Below are 16279 nucleotides of genomic sequence, written 5' to 3'. Positions count from 1 at the left end.
TTCCATTTAACATCAATGGTGTCATTTAATATTCTTAACTTTTCTATCAACTAGACACTATTATTACCTGTATTTTATAGGACATTAAGTCTTATATATAATCAGCTGAAGGTCATGTAGCATAGTAGATATGATAGGTGTACAAAGAAACAACGACATTAGAAGCAGAGGTGGGAGAAGGATTAAAAGATTAAACCTAGGTCGGTTAAGAGAAAAAGAAAAACGAGGGGGAGACAAATTCTTGTTAGAAAAAAATGATCGAGGCCGAGCAAGACAGTGGCGCAGACCTCTCCTGCTATCACACCCCTATAGAAACATCAATATGGCCGGGCGCGGTGGCTCAAGCCTGTAATCCCAGCACTTTGGGAGGCCGAGACGGGCGGATCACGAGGTCAGGAGATCGAGACCATCCTGGCTAACACGGTGAAACCCCGTCTCTACTAAAATATACAAAAAATTAGCCGGGCGAGATGGCGGGCGCCTGTAGTCCCAGCTACTCGGGAGGCTGAGGCGAGAGAATGGCGTAAACCCGGGAGGCGGAGCTTGCAGTGAGCTGAGATCCGGCCACCGCACTCCAGCCTGGGCGACAGAGCGAGACTCCGTCTCAAAAAAAAAAAAAAAAAAAAAAAAAAAGAAACATCAATATGAGCACCTGTCTACATGTGAAATTACCATTACGAGAACAGAACCTCAATGCATGAACAAGGTTATGAAGCACATTTGGACGGTGAAGATGAGTAAAACCATGCTTAGACAGTGAGCAAACCAACTCTGTGACTGTGATACTCCTCCCTCAGGCCATTATGGTACCATCTGCAGAAACTCCCACAGGGCTTATAGTTTTACATTGAAAAAAGTCAGCAAGAGGTTGATATTTGGTTTTTTCACTATACTGAGTGCCTTCACAGTAGACTCACTCCTGTATCAGCCCACAAGTGGCATCATGAGTGCCAAAAGGGATAAACCACGTGAGAATGCTAAGGATGTAAGAGAGGTGAGGCTAGCAACAGCCTCATGTGAAACAACACACAGACTCTACAGGCTTGATGGCCTTACGTGTTCACCCCATAGCCAGGGGACTCTGTGGATCACCCATGGGCCCATTCAGCAAATGGTGCATCAGTGGTGGAGCCATTGCAAGATTTACGTCTAATGTGGCATCTGGGCTATCTCTAATGTTGCAATGGAATACAATTGTAAGTCCACTCAAAATTTCTTAGTAAGTCCATTGAAAAGTAGTCACAAAGAAACCCAGACTGAGAAGACTCAAATATCTAATTCATCAATGTGTAGACGGAGATGTATATCTAAAAATATTAATAATAGCTTAGGAAAGTTGCCTCACCAAATGGAAAAAGCAAGGTGCCAGCAACTGAACTTAAAGACATACAGATGAATGATCTGGCAGACAAAGAATTCAAAATGGCTCTTTTAAGAAGAACCTGTGAACACTGAGAAAGTAGAACACAATTCAGAAATCTACCAGAGAAATTCAACAAATAAATCAAAATAATGGGAAAAAATCAAATGGAAATCATGGAGCCGGAAAGGTCACTGAACACATTGAAAATCCAATGGAAGGCATTAACAGTAGAACTGATCAAGCAGAAGAAACAGTGCAGGCTCTTTGAGAATACATAGTCAGAGTAGAATGAAAAAAAAGAGAATGAGAAGAAACAAAGAAAGTTTATGAGATGTGTGGGACACCAACAAAAGAGCAACTCTACATATCATTGACATTAAAGGGGAACTAAGAATGAAAAAGTGATAGTTTATTCAAATAGATAACAGAAAACTTTTTAAACCTGGCAAAAGATTAAAATGTTTAGGACGGTCAAAGTCACCAATCGTAATTAATCTGAATAAGGCAACCAAGGACATATTACAATTAAACTCTCAAAGGTAAAAGACAAAGAGAAGACCCTGAAAGGACTAAGAAAAGGGAAACAAGGCCGGGCGCGGTGGCTCAAGCCTGTAATCCCAGCACTTTGGGAGGCCGAGACGGGCGGATCACGAGGTCAGGAGATCGAGACCATCCTGGCTAACACGATGAAACCCCGCCTCTACTAAAAAAAAAAAAAAACTACAAAAAACTAGCCGGGCGACGTGGCGGCACCTGTAGTCCCAGCTACCGGGGAGGCTGAGACAGGAGAATGGCGTGAACCCGGGAGGCGGAGTTTGCAGTGAGCTGAGATCTGGCCACAGCACTCCAGCCTGGGTGACAGAGCGAGACTCCGTCTCCAAAAAAAAAAAAGAAAAGGGAAACAAATAACACATAAGAGAATTCCCACATGCCTGGCAGCAGACTTCTCAGCAGAAACACTACAAGCCAGGAGAGACTAGGATAATAGATTCAAGTGCTGAATAAAAAAAACTGTCAACCATGAATACAGTATCCAGCATAGCTATCATTTAGAAATAAAGGAGAGATTGAAACATTCTCAAACAAAAAGTAAATGAATTCATTGTAATCAAACCAGCCTTACAAGAAATGCTAAATATTGTTCTTCAAACTGAAAGAAAATGGCAGCAATATGTAACATAAAATATCTGAAGGTATAAACCCACAGGTAGAAGTGAGGATTCAGACAAATTTGGAATGCACTAATATGGTAATAATTGGATGTAAACCACTTATCTATCCTTAGTAGGAAGGTTAAAATACAATACAAATAAAATAATAACAATTACAATAATTTGTTAAGGAATAAGCAATATACAAAGATGTAAATTAAGACATCAGAAATGCAAAATATGAGGGAGTGATGGAGTTAAAGAGTGGTTTCTTTTCCCCTTTTTTTCAATCAAAATTAAGTTGCTATCTCTTTAAAATAACTTATTGTAAACATAAGATGTTGTTTGCATGCCTTGTGGTAACCACAAAGCAAAAACTTTTAATAGATACTCTAAAAATTAAAAAAAAAAACAAGAAACCAAAACACACACACACACACAGATAGCGAAAACTTAACCACAAAGGAAGATAGTGAAATCAATCAATCAATCAATCAATCAATCAAAGTATAAATTTCAAGAAAAACATGAAAACAAGTAATAATGTGGCAGTACCAAGTCCTTGTCTATCAATAATTACCTTGTATGTAAGTAGATTATCCCATTTAAGACATATAATGGCTACACTAATTAAAAACAAGACCTAGCTATAAACTTTCTACAGGAAATTAACTTCATCTGTAAATACATACATAAATTGAAAGTGATCAGATGGAAAAATGTGTTTTATAAATATCGAAATCAAAAAAAGCTGGGTATAGATATATTTATATCAGATAACATATACTTCAAGCAAAAATCTATAAAAACAGACAAATACGGCCATTATATAACCATAAAGGGGTCAATATCACAAGATAATATGATAATTGTAATTGTATATGCACTCGATATTGAAGCACCTAAATATATAAAGCAAATGTTAATAGATCTAACAGGAGAAAGAGAAAGCAATAAAATAATAGTAAGAAACCTTAACATTCCACTTTCAGCAATAAACAGATTATCAAGACAGAAAATCAACAAAGAAACGTCATATTTAAACTGAACTCTAGACCAGAATAACTTAGTAGTCATTTACAGAACATTCTATCCAACAGTTGCATAACTCACAGTCTTCTCAACTGTGCATGGAACATTTTCCATGATGGGCCATATACTAGGCCACAAAATGAGCAAATTAAAAAAAATCAAAATTATATCACATGTCTTTTCTGACAACATAGAATAAAACTAGAAACAAACAACAAGAACTTCAGATATGGTGCAAATAAACACAAATTAAACATGTCCCTAAACAACCAATGGGATAAAAAATAAATTGTTTCATTTTAAAAATTCTTAAGACAAATGAAAATGAAATCAGAACATACAAAAACATATGAAATACAGCAAAAAAAGTCATCAGAGGGAAGTTTGTAGACATAAATTTCTATATGAAAAACAGAAAACTCTCCTTAACAATTTAAGAATGTATTTCAAGGAATTATAGAAACGTGAACAAACTAAGCCCCCCATTGGTGAAAGAATATGAATAATGAAGACCAGAGCACAAATAAACAAAATGGAGACAAAAATATGAAAGATCAATGAAATAAAAAGTTATTTTTTGAAAAGATAAACACAATTGATATATCTTTAGTCAGATTAAGAAAAAAAGAGAGAAGAGTCACATAAATAAAATCAGAGATGAAAAAAGACACTAAAATGGTTACTACAGAAATACAAAGAATCATGAGAAAGTACTACAATTATATGCCAATAAATTAGAAAACCTAGAATAAACAATTTTCTGAACACATGTAACCTATCAAAATTGAAGAATGAAGAAATACAAAATGCGAACAGACCAGTAACAAATGATGAGATTGAAGCATTGTTTGTCAATACAAGAAAATCAGGAGGGCTTGGCACAGTATCTGACACATGTAAAGTCACACTTTGGGAGGCCAAGGCAGGAGGATTACTTGAAGCCAGAAGTTCCAAATTAGCCTGGGGAACATAGTGAGACCCAGTCTTTACGAAAATAAAAATAAAAATTAGCCAGGTGTAGTGGTGTGCACCTGTAGTCCTAACAACTTGGGAGGCTGGGGCAGGAGGACCACTTAAGACCAGGAATTTGAGGCTGCAGTGAGCTATGACTGCACCACTGTACTCCAGCTGAGTGACAGAGAAAGACCCTGTCTCTAAACAAAAATATTTAATAAGAAGAAGAAGAAAGAAGGAAGGAAAGAAGGAAGGAAGGAAGGAAGGAAGGAAGGAAGGAAGGAAGGAAGGAAGGAAGGAAGGAAGGAAGGAGAGAAAGAAAAGAAAGAAAAGAAAGAAAGAAAGAAAATAAAAGTTCAGGACCCGAAGCTTATACTGCTGAATTCTTCAAAACATTTAAAGAGCAACTAATTATTTACAAACTCTTCCAAAAAAAGTGAAAAGGAGGAAACTCTTCCAAAGTCATTGTATGAAGACACAATTACCTTATTCCAAAATGAGACAAGAACAGTGAAAACCTAAACCACAGGCCAATGTCACTGATGAACATGAATGCAAAAATTCAAAACCAGCAATGTTAGCAATCGTAATTTGAAAGCACATTAAAAAGATCATTCACCATAATCAGGTTGTATTTGTTCCAGGGAGGCAAGGAGGGCTTATGATATGTCAGTCAATAAATGTGATACACCACATTTGATAAGGGAAGATAAAAATAATATAATCATTTAAATAGATACAGAAGAAGCCTTTGACAATATTCAATGTTTTTTGTAAACATAAGATCTCTTAACAAATTAGTTATAAAAAGAACATAACTCAATAAAATAAAGTCCATATATCATAACCCACAGCCAACATGATACTGAATAAGGAAAAGTTGAAAACCGTGTCTCTAAGATCTGGAACGAGACACGGATATTCACTTTAATAACTTCTCTTCAACTCAGTACTGGAAGTCCTAGCCAGAGCAATTAGGCAAGAGAAAGAAAAGACATCCACATTGAAAAACAAAAAGAAAGTCAAATTGTCCCTGTCTGCAGATGACATGATCTTATGTATAAAAAACCCTAAAATAGAAACAGTAAATGAATACAGTAAAGTTTTAGAAAACAAAATCAGCATAGAAAATTCAGTCGCATTTCTACACCCAACAGCAAACTGAAAAAGCAATCAAGAAACCAATCGCATTTAAAACAGCTATAAAAAAATGGCTGGGATTAAACTAAGCAAAGAAAGAGGTCTAAAATGAAAACTATAAAACATTCATAAAAATCAATTAAACATAGAAGTAGAGAAAGTTATCCCATTTCTATGACTTAGGAGTACTAATAGTGTTAAAATGACCATCATACTCAGTGTATAGGTCCAATACAATCTCTAACAAATTTCCAATGTAATTCTTCACAGATGTTAAAATAGATTTTAAAGATCATTCTGCGGATGTTAAAAAGATTTTTAAAACCGTGTTTTTCGTTCTGCAGGCCAAGGCTGTGGCTGTGCTCCCAGTTCCCAGCAGCAGTTTCCAGCAGCAGCGCATCGCCCCTGCTCCGCGCCTTCCTTCCAGGCCCGCAAGGTCGCAGCCCCGCGGGGATCAGCACTGAGCCGGTCTCGCCGCAGCCCCAGCATTCAGGCTGCGACTGCGGGGAGCCCATAGCCCAGGGCTTGGAGGAGGGCGACGAGGCCTTCAGCGCGGGGAGTGCCACATAGCAGCCGGGCTCTTCCGCTCCATGCTGGCCCCGCTGGCGCAGCCAGACCCCGGCCGGTGCCTGAGGCTGGGGGACACGCTGGCCTGCCCCGGCCGACTCCCGGTGGCCTTGGGAGCGTTTGCTGTCGCCTGCGGCTGGAGGCGCTGCGGCCTGAGGAGCTGGGGGAGCTGGCTGGCGGCCTGGAGCGCCCCAGCCTGCGCGAGCGGCCACTGTTCGCTGGGAAGCCGGCGGCGAGCTGGAGACGCCAGGCTAGGCAGGGCCGGCCCCAGCGCCCAGCGCGCCCCGCGACCTGCCCAGCTGCCCGCGGCTGCTGCACAAGCCGGTGACGCTGCCCTGCGGGGCTGATGGTCTGCAAGCATTGCGTGGAACTGGGGCCTGCCCAGCCACAGGCGCGGCGCATGAACGTGGTGCTGAGCCACCTGCTAGGGAGGTGCTTCCTGGCCTAGTGCCCGCTGTGCAGGCTGGAGGGTCAGGCGTGAAGCCTGCAGCCCAGCAGCAGACCCAGGCCGTGCTGCTCAGGTGCGACCAGGCCCTGGAGCTGTGACTTGGCTGTGGGGCTGGCCAGCCTCCCTGACTCCTGTCAGGCCGAGCGACTGGAGCTGACCCATGGGCCTGGGCTTTCCAGCGCTTTGTCCAGGTGTAGGGGGTCACTTCACTTGCTAAGGATGGGAAAGTGAAAGGTGGGGGCGGCCACACCCTGCAGTCAGGGTGGCAGGTGTCAGGGCCACATGCAACCCACTGGTTTTGTCTTTTCCAGGATGCTGATAAGTTTCCCGCGGCCCCACAGCAGCTCTGTAAGGCCCTGTAGTTTCCTTTGGTTCCCTTCTGCTCTATTGAGGGGTGGAAGGATGACAAAGTGTTTTTGCTCACCCTGAAGGAAAATTGCCATGGAAGGACACACCGGTTAGTATTTGACTAGCCCAGGCAGGAGATCCGTGGTCTGCTTCAGCCATGAGACCACCTCAGGCGAAAGTAGCCTTGCGGTTGTTTTACTTCTTTTCACCAAATGAGTCTTTTTGGGATTTGTGGCGTGTCCCATGTAACCATGATCTCTTGGTTCCCCCTTCTCATTCACACCCGGGAGCTGAGGTAGATTGGGGGGCCGGGGGGTGAGTGGCCACCTGCACCAGCTGTGAGAGAAGCCGCACCTGAGACCAGCCCCTCTGTCCTCCTCCTGCCTCTGCATCCAGCATCCCTGCAGGAGGCAGAAGGGATGAAAAGTAGCCTGGATATGAAAGTGCTTGTGTGTCCCTGAGGGGAGAAGCAAGTCACAGTCGAGACACTGGTTCCTGTCATCAGGTGCAGCACAAAGAAGGACCCCAGGACATGGGGCGCAGACGGGAGCACAGAGAGGGTGGCTGCTACTGGGGTGCACAGGCAGCTTGAGGAGGATGGAGATGGCTAACTTCACTTTGTCACACCAGGTCCACGTTTAGGGCCGGAGGACCACCAGATCCCCAAAGTCCCCAGTGCTTCTGAGGCAGAGGAGAGGCAAGGCCGGTGGCCATCGACATCCAGGGACCTGGCAGCCACCACTGAGGCCCACCTGCTTGTCCCTCAGCTGGATGCCCACTGGCGGCCACAGTCCAGGTCTCTGGGCTCTGCCTAGGACTTGTGTTTGGGCTTCTCTCCCGAGCAGAAGTCATCTGCGTACCCTCTGCATCCCGTGGATTTGCTTTGTTTCTGAGGGAATAATTAAGGAGACTTAGTATGATATCAAAAATTAGATAATTATGGCAAAGAGCTAATAGGACGATCTGAGAACCTGTGGAGCTCTAGTTAGTGATGACGGAAGATGAACATATTTGACTGTTTTGTGCTCCACCCAGGTTCTCAGGTGGCGGCGAGGGAGGAGGCTTAGCAGTGTGCCATGCTCAGAGTCCCTGGTCCTGGGGACTCTGTTGCCCTGTGGGAGTTTAGAGGAAAGGTGGTTGGCTGAGAAGCTCAGGATGGAGGAAAGAGAACGACTTGAGGTGCTTGGGTTGGAGAGTTCACTACCCCAGGCGGGACTGGCTGTGGCCTGCACCCACCCCAAACTCACATATTCTGTCATGCTCACACACAAGCACATACACACTCATAGGCTCAAGCTCACACACCACACTCACATGGCTTATTCACACACACACACGCACTAATATACATACATACTCATACTCACACATTCACACGCAGTTACATTCCACATACACACTCATACTCCCATGTTCAGAGAGACACACATTTCTCCACATTCACTCAATAACTCTCACACTCTCACACATGTACACACTCACCTACACACTCCATTACACACATTCACGTGTCCGCTGTCACACACATGCACAAACACACACACTTCAAACCAAATTAGAGCCCTTTCCTGCCACAGAAACAAAAATGATACCTCAGTTTCTTGGTCTTGACCAGAGCTGGACGCCTGATTCCATCCATCCACAAGGTGGAGCGGGAATGGAATGAAATCCTATCATGTGCTCAGGTCGTGGAGAACAGAACTATGTCAGGCCGCTCTAATGCCTACCGCGAATGAGCAGGAGAGGTTGAAACAGAAAAGAGGTTCCTCCTGACGTGTGGCATTGGCGGAGCCCGGTTCTGCCTCATGCCAAGCACTGCCTTGCCCCTCGATGATGGAAAATGGTTGTGTGTCTTGTTTCCCGGCCCCCATCTCTGTCTTGGTACAGAGTAGAGACTTGAGTGTCGGCTCCAAAGCCAGGAGTCCTGCTGAGCTCGCCCGCCAGCCCACAGACGAAGTCTTGCCATCTGTTGACCAAGTTCCCCAAGGCCCCTTGAGACTCAATTTCTGAGGAGGGGCTGCCCGGAATTCCCTGTCCTCGTGCTCTGCCCAGCTATCGGGACACTTGTGAGCCTGCTCTATGGGGAGTCCCTTTTCAGCTCAGTCAGCAGGTGGCTCTTCTCTACAAAGAAGCAGGGGATGAACCTCCTGTCTAGTTTTAGCAGCAGAGGCCATGAGACCCATGGCGAGAGGCCAGAGCTGTGCAGGCTGTAGGAGGTACCACTTCAGGGATTTCAAATGGAGGAAGGTACTTTCCAGAGAGTACTGCAGGGGACCAAGCCACATCCACCGTAGCTGCAGTAAAACCTCTGAGGCTCAGCTTACCCTTCATCCTAGAAATGATGTCCCAGTACAAGCTTTGCAGGAGAAGCAAAATCTAGAGAAGAGAAAATGCAGACCCAGGCAACGATAAACATAAGTCATCTGGACCAGCACAGAGCAGATACAGTGCCTTCTCCACGTGCAGTGAATGATGTTCTCACGTCTGTTAGTGTGTGGAATTGAACATCAATATCGGAATCATTCTGTGTTACCTACAGCTGATTTTATGTTGTTATGCCTGTTACCTGATGAATGTGTATCTTCACCCCAAAGCTCCTGCCCCTACCTCTCCTCCTGGAAGTGCCCATCTCTGGTCTCGGCAGGAGGTTGTTCTTCCCAGCCCGTGGGGTGGCCACCTTGCAGTCTGTAACCCTCTACAAGAAATAAAGTCTTCTCTCCTTTTCCAAATTTCGATATTCGCTTAATCCTTAGCTTCTATTTTTTCAAGCTTTTATTTATTTATTTATTTATTTTTAATTTTTTTTTTTTTTTTGAGACGGAGTCTCGCTCTGTCACCCAGGCTGGAGTGCAGTGGCCAGATCTCAGCTCACTGCAAGCTCCGCCTCCCGGGTTTACGCCATTCTCCTGCCTCAGCCTCCTGAGTAGCTGGGACTACAGGCGTCCGCCACCTCGCCCGGCTAGTTTTTTGTATTTTTTAGTAGAGACGGGGTTTCACCGTGTTAGCCAGGATGGTCTCGATCTCCTGGCCTCGTGATCTGCCCGTCTTGGCCTCCCAAAGTGCTGGGATTACAGGCTTGAGCCACCGCGCCCGGCTTTTTCAAGCTTTTAAACTGCTTTTAGGTCGTGGCCTCTTCTCTGTAGGGTCTGGAGGCTGAGAGATGTCCAGCAGGAAAGACCTGCTAACTAATTCCAGTAGCGCTGCTTTTCTGCCTAATGGAGGTGTTTAAATGTTGATTTTGAAAAAAATCTATGAGCAGGTTGCTCCCACTCTCCCGAGATCTCTCATAATACTTTATAGAACCCGATTTAGCATCATCTGTGAGGGCAGCTTTTACTGGTTCTGCAGCAGTGTTCCTTACTTAGAATCTTTTGGAATATTGGAAAGCGATGCAGATTTGTGGCATGTGAGGAGAGCATGTAGACACATGCTCCGCTGTCATTCAACGTGCCCTAACACCTTCCTCTCCCCTGCATGGACCAACTCTGAGATGGTGGTGAACTGTCATTTTGTTTCTACTTAGGTTATTCACTTTTGATTGAAAAAAATTAAGAATCTCTGTAGTCAATACGGCAACATTTCAACATATTAAATCTGGATGATAGAGGCATGAGTGTCTTATTATTAGTCACACATTTTGTGTGTTCAAAAGAGAAACTGATTTGAAAGTCTCTCTCCTCTCTCCTCCACCCCCTGCCCTCTCGCCTGAGCCCCCAGACCCACACCTCTCTCGTTATGTGCAAAGCTGAACCTCTCCTCTTTCCCTCCACCACTGCCTTGCAGCTTGCCTTCCTTGGAGCCCAGCCTGACCATCAGGTACCTAATGGAGGAATACTCCATTCCACCCGACCCACAGCCGGCCACTGACCCTTTCCACGTAGACCCCCAAGCACGTTTCCAGTGGGCTGGCCTTCCCATCAACAGCCCCAATCGTTTGGGGAAGCTGTCAGCACTGCTCGCCTGGGCTCCCCAAGGGTCTCTGCAATCGGCCCCCTCCCTCTCTCTCCCTCCACTCCATACAAATCTGGTTGCATCAGTCCCTGATGTTAAGATCTTGCTTTTTTTTTTTTTTTTTTTTAGACAGAGTCTTGCTCTGTCGCCCAGGCTGGAGTGCAGTGGTGTGATCTCGGCTCACTGCAAGCTCCACCTCCTGGGTTCACACCATCCTTCTGCCTCAGCCTCCCAAGTAGCTGGGACTCCAGGCGCCCACCACCACGCTTGGCTAATCTGTTGTCTTTTTAGTAGAGACAGGGCTTCACTGTGTTATCCAGGATGGTCTCGATCTCCTGACCTCCTGATCCATCCACCTCCGCCTCCCCAAGTGCTGGGATTACAGGCGTGAGCCGCCACGCCCGGTCAAGACCTTGCTTTTAAAACCCGCCACTCTTAGAAGCAGCCCCAAATGCTTCACCTGGCCAAGAAAGAAGAAAGCCCTCCCGCTCGGACTCTGTCCTCCCTACCCCTCTTTCTTCCTCTCCCTCCCTCCCTCTTCCCCTCCCTTTCTATCTCCCCCTCTTTCCACCCCCACCGCCATCTCTGACTTTATTTGGTCTCTCCCAGTGATGTGTTCTGTTTCAGGGCATCACTCATGCTGAGCCATTTTCTTCCTGAATGACCTTCTCCCATCCCCTCTTTACTTGGCTATCTCCTATTCATCCTTCAAGGCCCAGTCTCACTGACTTAGAGACAGTCCCTGGCCCCCACACCCTCCACCTCCATTAAACTAAGTTAAATTATTTTGCCACTTGCTCCCTTGGCCCTGTACCTCCAATTTTTTTCCACTTACCCACTGCTCAATGTCTGCCTTTCCCACAAAACTGTCAGATGGATGAGGACAGGACCCGCCTGCCTCACCTCTTTCCCCCACACTTAGCACAACACCCTCTTCACTAAGTATCTGCTGAATTACAGTGACCTATGTTCTCATACTCGTCTTGTATCCTTAAGCAAATTGTTTAACTTGGTCTCAGTTTCCCTATCTATAAAGATCCAAGTTCAACTAACTAAATATCTAAAATCCTTCTAAGACTATCAATTTTAGGATTTAGCATCATCAATCCACATGGAAAGGTTTTGATGATTGTTTTATTAAAAATTCATTCAGATTCAGATTTAAGTATTATTTGCTAGGTTACCACTGTGTCAAAGGAGCTATATAAGTGCTTTCACAAACTGCCTGTTGTATAAACCCAACACCCCAAACAGGGTTACAAATGGCAAGTACTTCATGAGTGACAATATCAAGACAAGAGGCGTGAAGTTTGTTGAAGGTTGCCAAGCTGGTAAAACACAGTTATTTCTCCAAACAAACAAACAAAAAAATACAAAGAACAGCAAGTTCTGAATTTTGAAAGTTAAATACCACAATGAAAGAAGTACAATATACAAATAACCACGTTAATTAGAAATCAAGTTAAGATTCAACATTTTTTATCATGGCATGCTGAACCTCAGCAAAACAAAAGAAGCTGAATTCATAGTTAATTCCACAAGAACTAGATTAACTCTTCCACTTATAGGTAGACGTACACTTACCTGTTGAAGGTTAATGTAAACTGCATTCTGAAGAAATTCTGACGCTTCCATGCTCCGTTTCTGAATTGCAAGGACACGTACGGCCTTGATGCATGCTTCCAACTCAATCACTCCCGCATTCTTATACTGCAGAGTGTAAAGAAAGTGCCTCAGTCAAAAAAGTTCAGATGTTTCTGTCACATTCTAAAGGGTGTGCTACTGGGACTCAATAACTACAACAGCACTTCCCCCAGCAGAGGCCTCCGGACACCCCTCCTGATACGGAGCAGCATCTCATCTTGAATTGTACTCCCATAATTCCCATACGTTGTAGGAGGGAGCTGCTGGGAGATAACTGAATCATGGGGGCGATTTCCCCCATACTGTTCTTGTGGTAGTGAATAAGTCTCATGAGATCTGATGGGTTTATCAGGGGGTTCTGCTTTTGCATCTTCCTCATTCTCTCTTTGCCTGCCATCCATGTAAGACCTGACTTGCTCCTCCTTGCCTTCTGCCATGATTTTGAGGCTTCCCCAGCCACACAGAACTGTAAGTCCAATTAAACCTCTTTCTTTTGTAAATTGCCCAGTCTCAGGTATGTCTTTATCAGCAGCGTGAAAACAGACTAATAGAGTAAACTGGTACCAAGAGTGGAGTATTGCTGAAAAAATACCTGAAAATGTGGAAGCGACTTTGGAACTCGGTAACAGACAGAAGTTGGAACAGTTTGGAGGGCTCAGAGACAGGAAGATGTGGGAAAGTTTGGATCTTCCTAGAGACTTGTTGAATGGCTTTGACCAAAATGCTGATAATGATATGGACAATGAAATGAACAATGATATGGACAACGAAAGAGGACTGAGGTGGTCTCAGATAGAGATGAGGAACTCGTTGGGAACTGGAGCAAAGGTGACTCTTGTTACGTTTTACCAAAGAAACTGGTGGCATTTTGCCCCTGCCCTGGAGATTTGTGGAATTTTAAACTTGAAAGAGATGATTTGGGTACCTGGCAGAAGAAATTTCTAAGCAGCAAAGCATTCAAGAGCTACCTTGGGTGCTGTTAAAAGCATTCAAGTTTTTTTTTGTTTTTGTTTTGTTTTGTTTTGTTTTTTGAGACAGAGTCTCGCTCTGTCGCCCAGGCTGGAGTGCAGTGGCATGATCTTGGTTCACTGCAAGCTCCACCTCCCAGGTTCATACCAGTCTCCTGTCTCAGCCTCCAGAGTAGCTGGGACTACAGGCACCCACCACCACGCCTGGCTAATTTTTGTATTTTTGATAGAGATAGGGTTTCACTGTGTTAGCCAGGATGATCTCGATCTCCTGACCTCATGATCTGCCTGCCTCGGCCTCCCAATGTGCTGGGATTACAGGTATGAGCCACCACGCCCAGCCAAAAGCATTCAGTTTTAAAAGGGAAACAGAGCATAAAAGTTTAAAACATTTGCAGCCTGGCAATGCAATAGAAAAGAAAATCCCATTTTTTCAGGAGAAATTCAAGCCGGCTGCAGTAATTTGCATAAGTAACAAGCAGCCAAATGTTAATCCCCAAGGCAATGGGGGAAATGTCAGAGGTCTTCACAGCAGTCCCTTCCATCACAGGCCTGGAGATCTAGGAGGAAAAAGTGGTTTCATGGGCCGGGCCCAGGATCACCATGCTGTGTGCTCCCAGGGACTTGGTGCCTGTGTCCCAGTCACTCCAGCCAAGGCTGAAAGGAGCCAACGTACAGCTTGGGCCATGGCTTCAGAGGGTGCAAGCCCCAAGCCTTGGCAGCTTCCATGTGGTGTTGAGCCTATGGGTGCACAGAAGTCAGTAACTGAGATTTGCGAAGTTTCCGCCTATATTTCAGGAGATGTATGGAAACACCTGGATGCCCAGGCAGAAGTCTGCGTCGGGGTGGGGCTCTCACAGAGAACCTCTGCTAGGGCAGTGCAGAAGGGAAATATGAGGTCAGAGCCCCACACAGAGTCCCTACTGGGGCACTGCCTAGTGGAGCTGTGAGAAGAGGGTCACTGTCCCGCAGACCCCAGAATGGCAGATCCACTGACAGCTTGCACCATGCGCTTGGAACAGCCACAGACACTCAACATCAGCCCATGAAAGCAGCCGGGACAGAGGCTGTACCCTGCAAAGCCACAGGGGCAGGGTTGCCCAAGACTATGAGAACCCACCTCTTGGCATCAGGATGACCTGGATGCAAGACATGGAATCAAAGGAGATCATTTTCGAGCTTTAAGATTCGACTGCCCCCTTGGGTTTCAGACTTGCATGGGCCCTGTAACTCCTTTGTTTTGCCGATTTCTCCCATTTGGAATGGTTGTATTTACCCAGTGTGTGTACCCCCATTGTATCTAGGAAATAAGCAGCCTGCTTTTGATTTTATAGGCTCATAGGCAGAAGGGACTTGCCTTGTCTCAGATGAGACTTTGAAGTGTGGACTTCTGAGTCACTGCTGAAATGAGTCAAAACTTTGCGGAACCGCCTGGAAGGCATGATTGGTTTTGAAATGTGAGGACATGAGATTTGGAGGGGCCAGGGGTGGAATGATATGGTCTGACTCTGTGTCCCCACCCAAATCTCATCTTAAATTGTACTCCCACAATTCCCACATGTTGTGGGAGGGAGCCAGTGGGAGATAATTGAATCATGGAGGTGATTTCCCCCATACTGTTCTTGTGGTACCAGATAAGCCTCATGAGATCTGTGTTTTTATCAGGAGTTTCTGCTTTGGAGTCCTCTCCTCATTTTCTCTTTGCCTGCTGCCATCCATCTAAGACAGGACTTACTCCTCCATGCCTTCCACCATGATTGTGAGGCCTGCCCAGACACAGGGAACTGTGAGTCCAATTAAACCTCTTTCTTTTGTAAATTGCCAGTCTCCAGTATGTCTTAATCAGCAGCATGAAAATGGACTAATACACCTCCCCACCAAGGCCAGAGAATTTGTTTGTGAGAAAATCTATCCTTTATGGAAGCAAAAGCGATTGGTGGGGCTGAGTCAGTCTATGAATGCCACATAAATGTGTATGCATTCATTAAAATAATATGACCACAGTAGCTTGCTATTTTGCAAAATTTCAAAATATTATCAATGGATACTTTGCTATTCATTTCTGCTTATCATCCCTTGTAGTACTCTAAAACATTTTTAGAAACTCTCACACCTGCAGCTTTAATGCAGTTGTTGTAAATTCATTTTACTTAGTTGCAAAAAATCTGGCTCCCTGTGTGTTCAATGCTTTCTGATTTTGTCTCAGAGTTGCTTGTTCCTACTTCTCAGTTCCTATTATGGTTCCTGAGATGAAGAACAAATGAGGGCGTTTGGAACAGAAAAGGCTTTGTGGAATTTCATTCAACTATGCAATAAACTGGGGAGTATCTCTTAAGCTTCATCCCCAATTCTCCTAGCTTCAAGCCAGGAGAGCCACCCCCAGCCCCTCTTACACACCATATGGCTCCAGACCCAGGAGCAGGGAAAGGAGGAAGGATTCAGGTTCCAGAACTCTTCCAAAAAAGAAGAGTTCAGATGGATGGATCTGCTTCCTTCCCTCCGACGCCCTTCCCCTCCCAAGCCTCCACCGCAAAATCCTCCATGCTAGCTGCTCTGCTTTTTCTTTTCTACTCCAAACCTTCTTTATTTTTATTATTTTTTTTCCTAGTTATCCCAGCTGGAGTGATTTTCAACTGATGTTGCATAATTTAATTTAACATTAAAGAAAGGGTTTATAGAGGTTGTCCATGTATACTAGTACCTGAAAACAGAC

The sequence above is a fragment of the Trachypithecus francoisi genome, unplaced genomic scaffold (assembly GCF_009764315.1).
Source record: "Trachypithecus francoisi isolate TF-2019V2 unplaced genomic scaffold, Tfra_2.0 Contig00480, whole genome shotgun sequence".
Taxonomy (NCBI): domain Eukaryota; kingdom Metazoa; phylum Chordata; class Mammalia; order Primates; family Cercopithecidae; genus Trachypithecus; species Trachypithecus francoisi.
Note: the sequence above shows the minus strand (reverse complement) of the source record.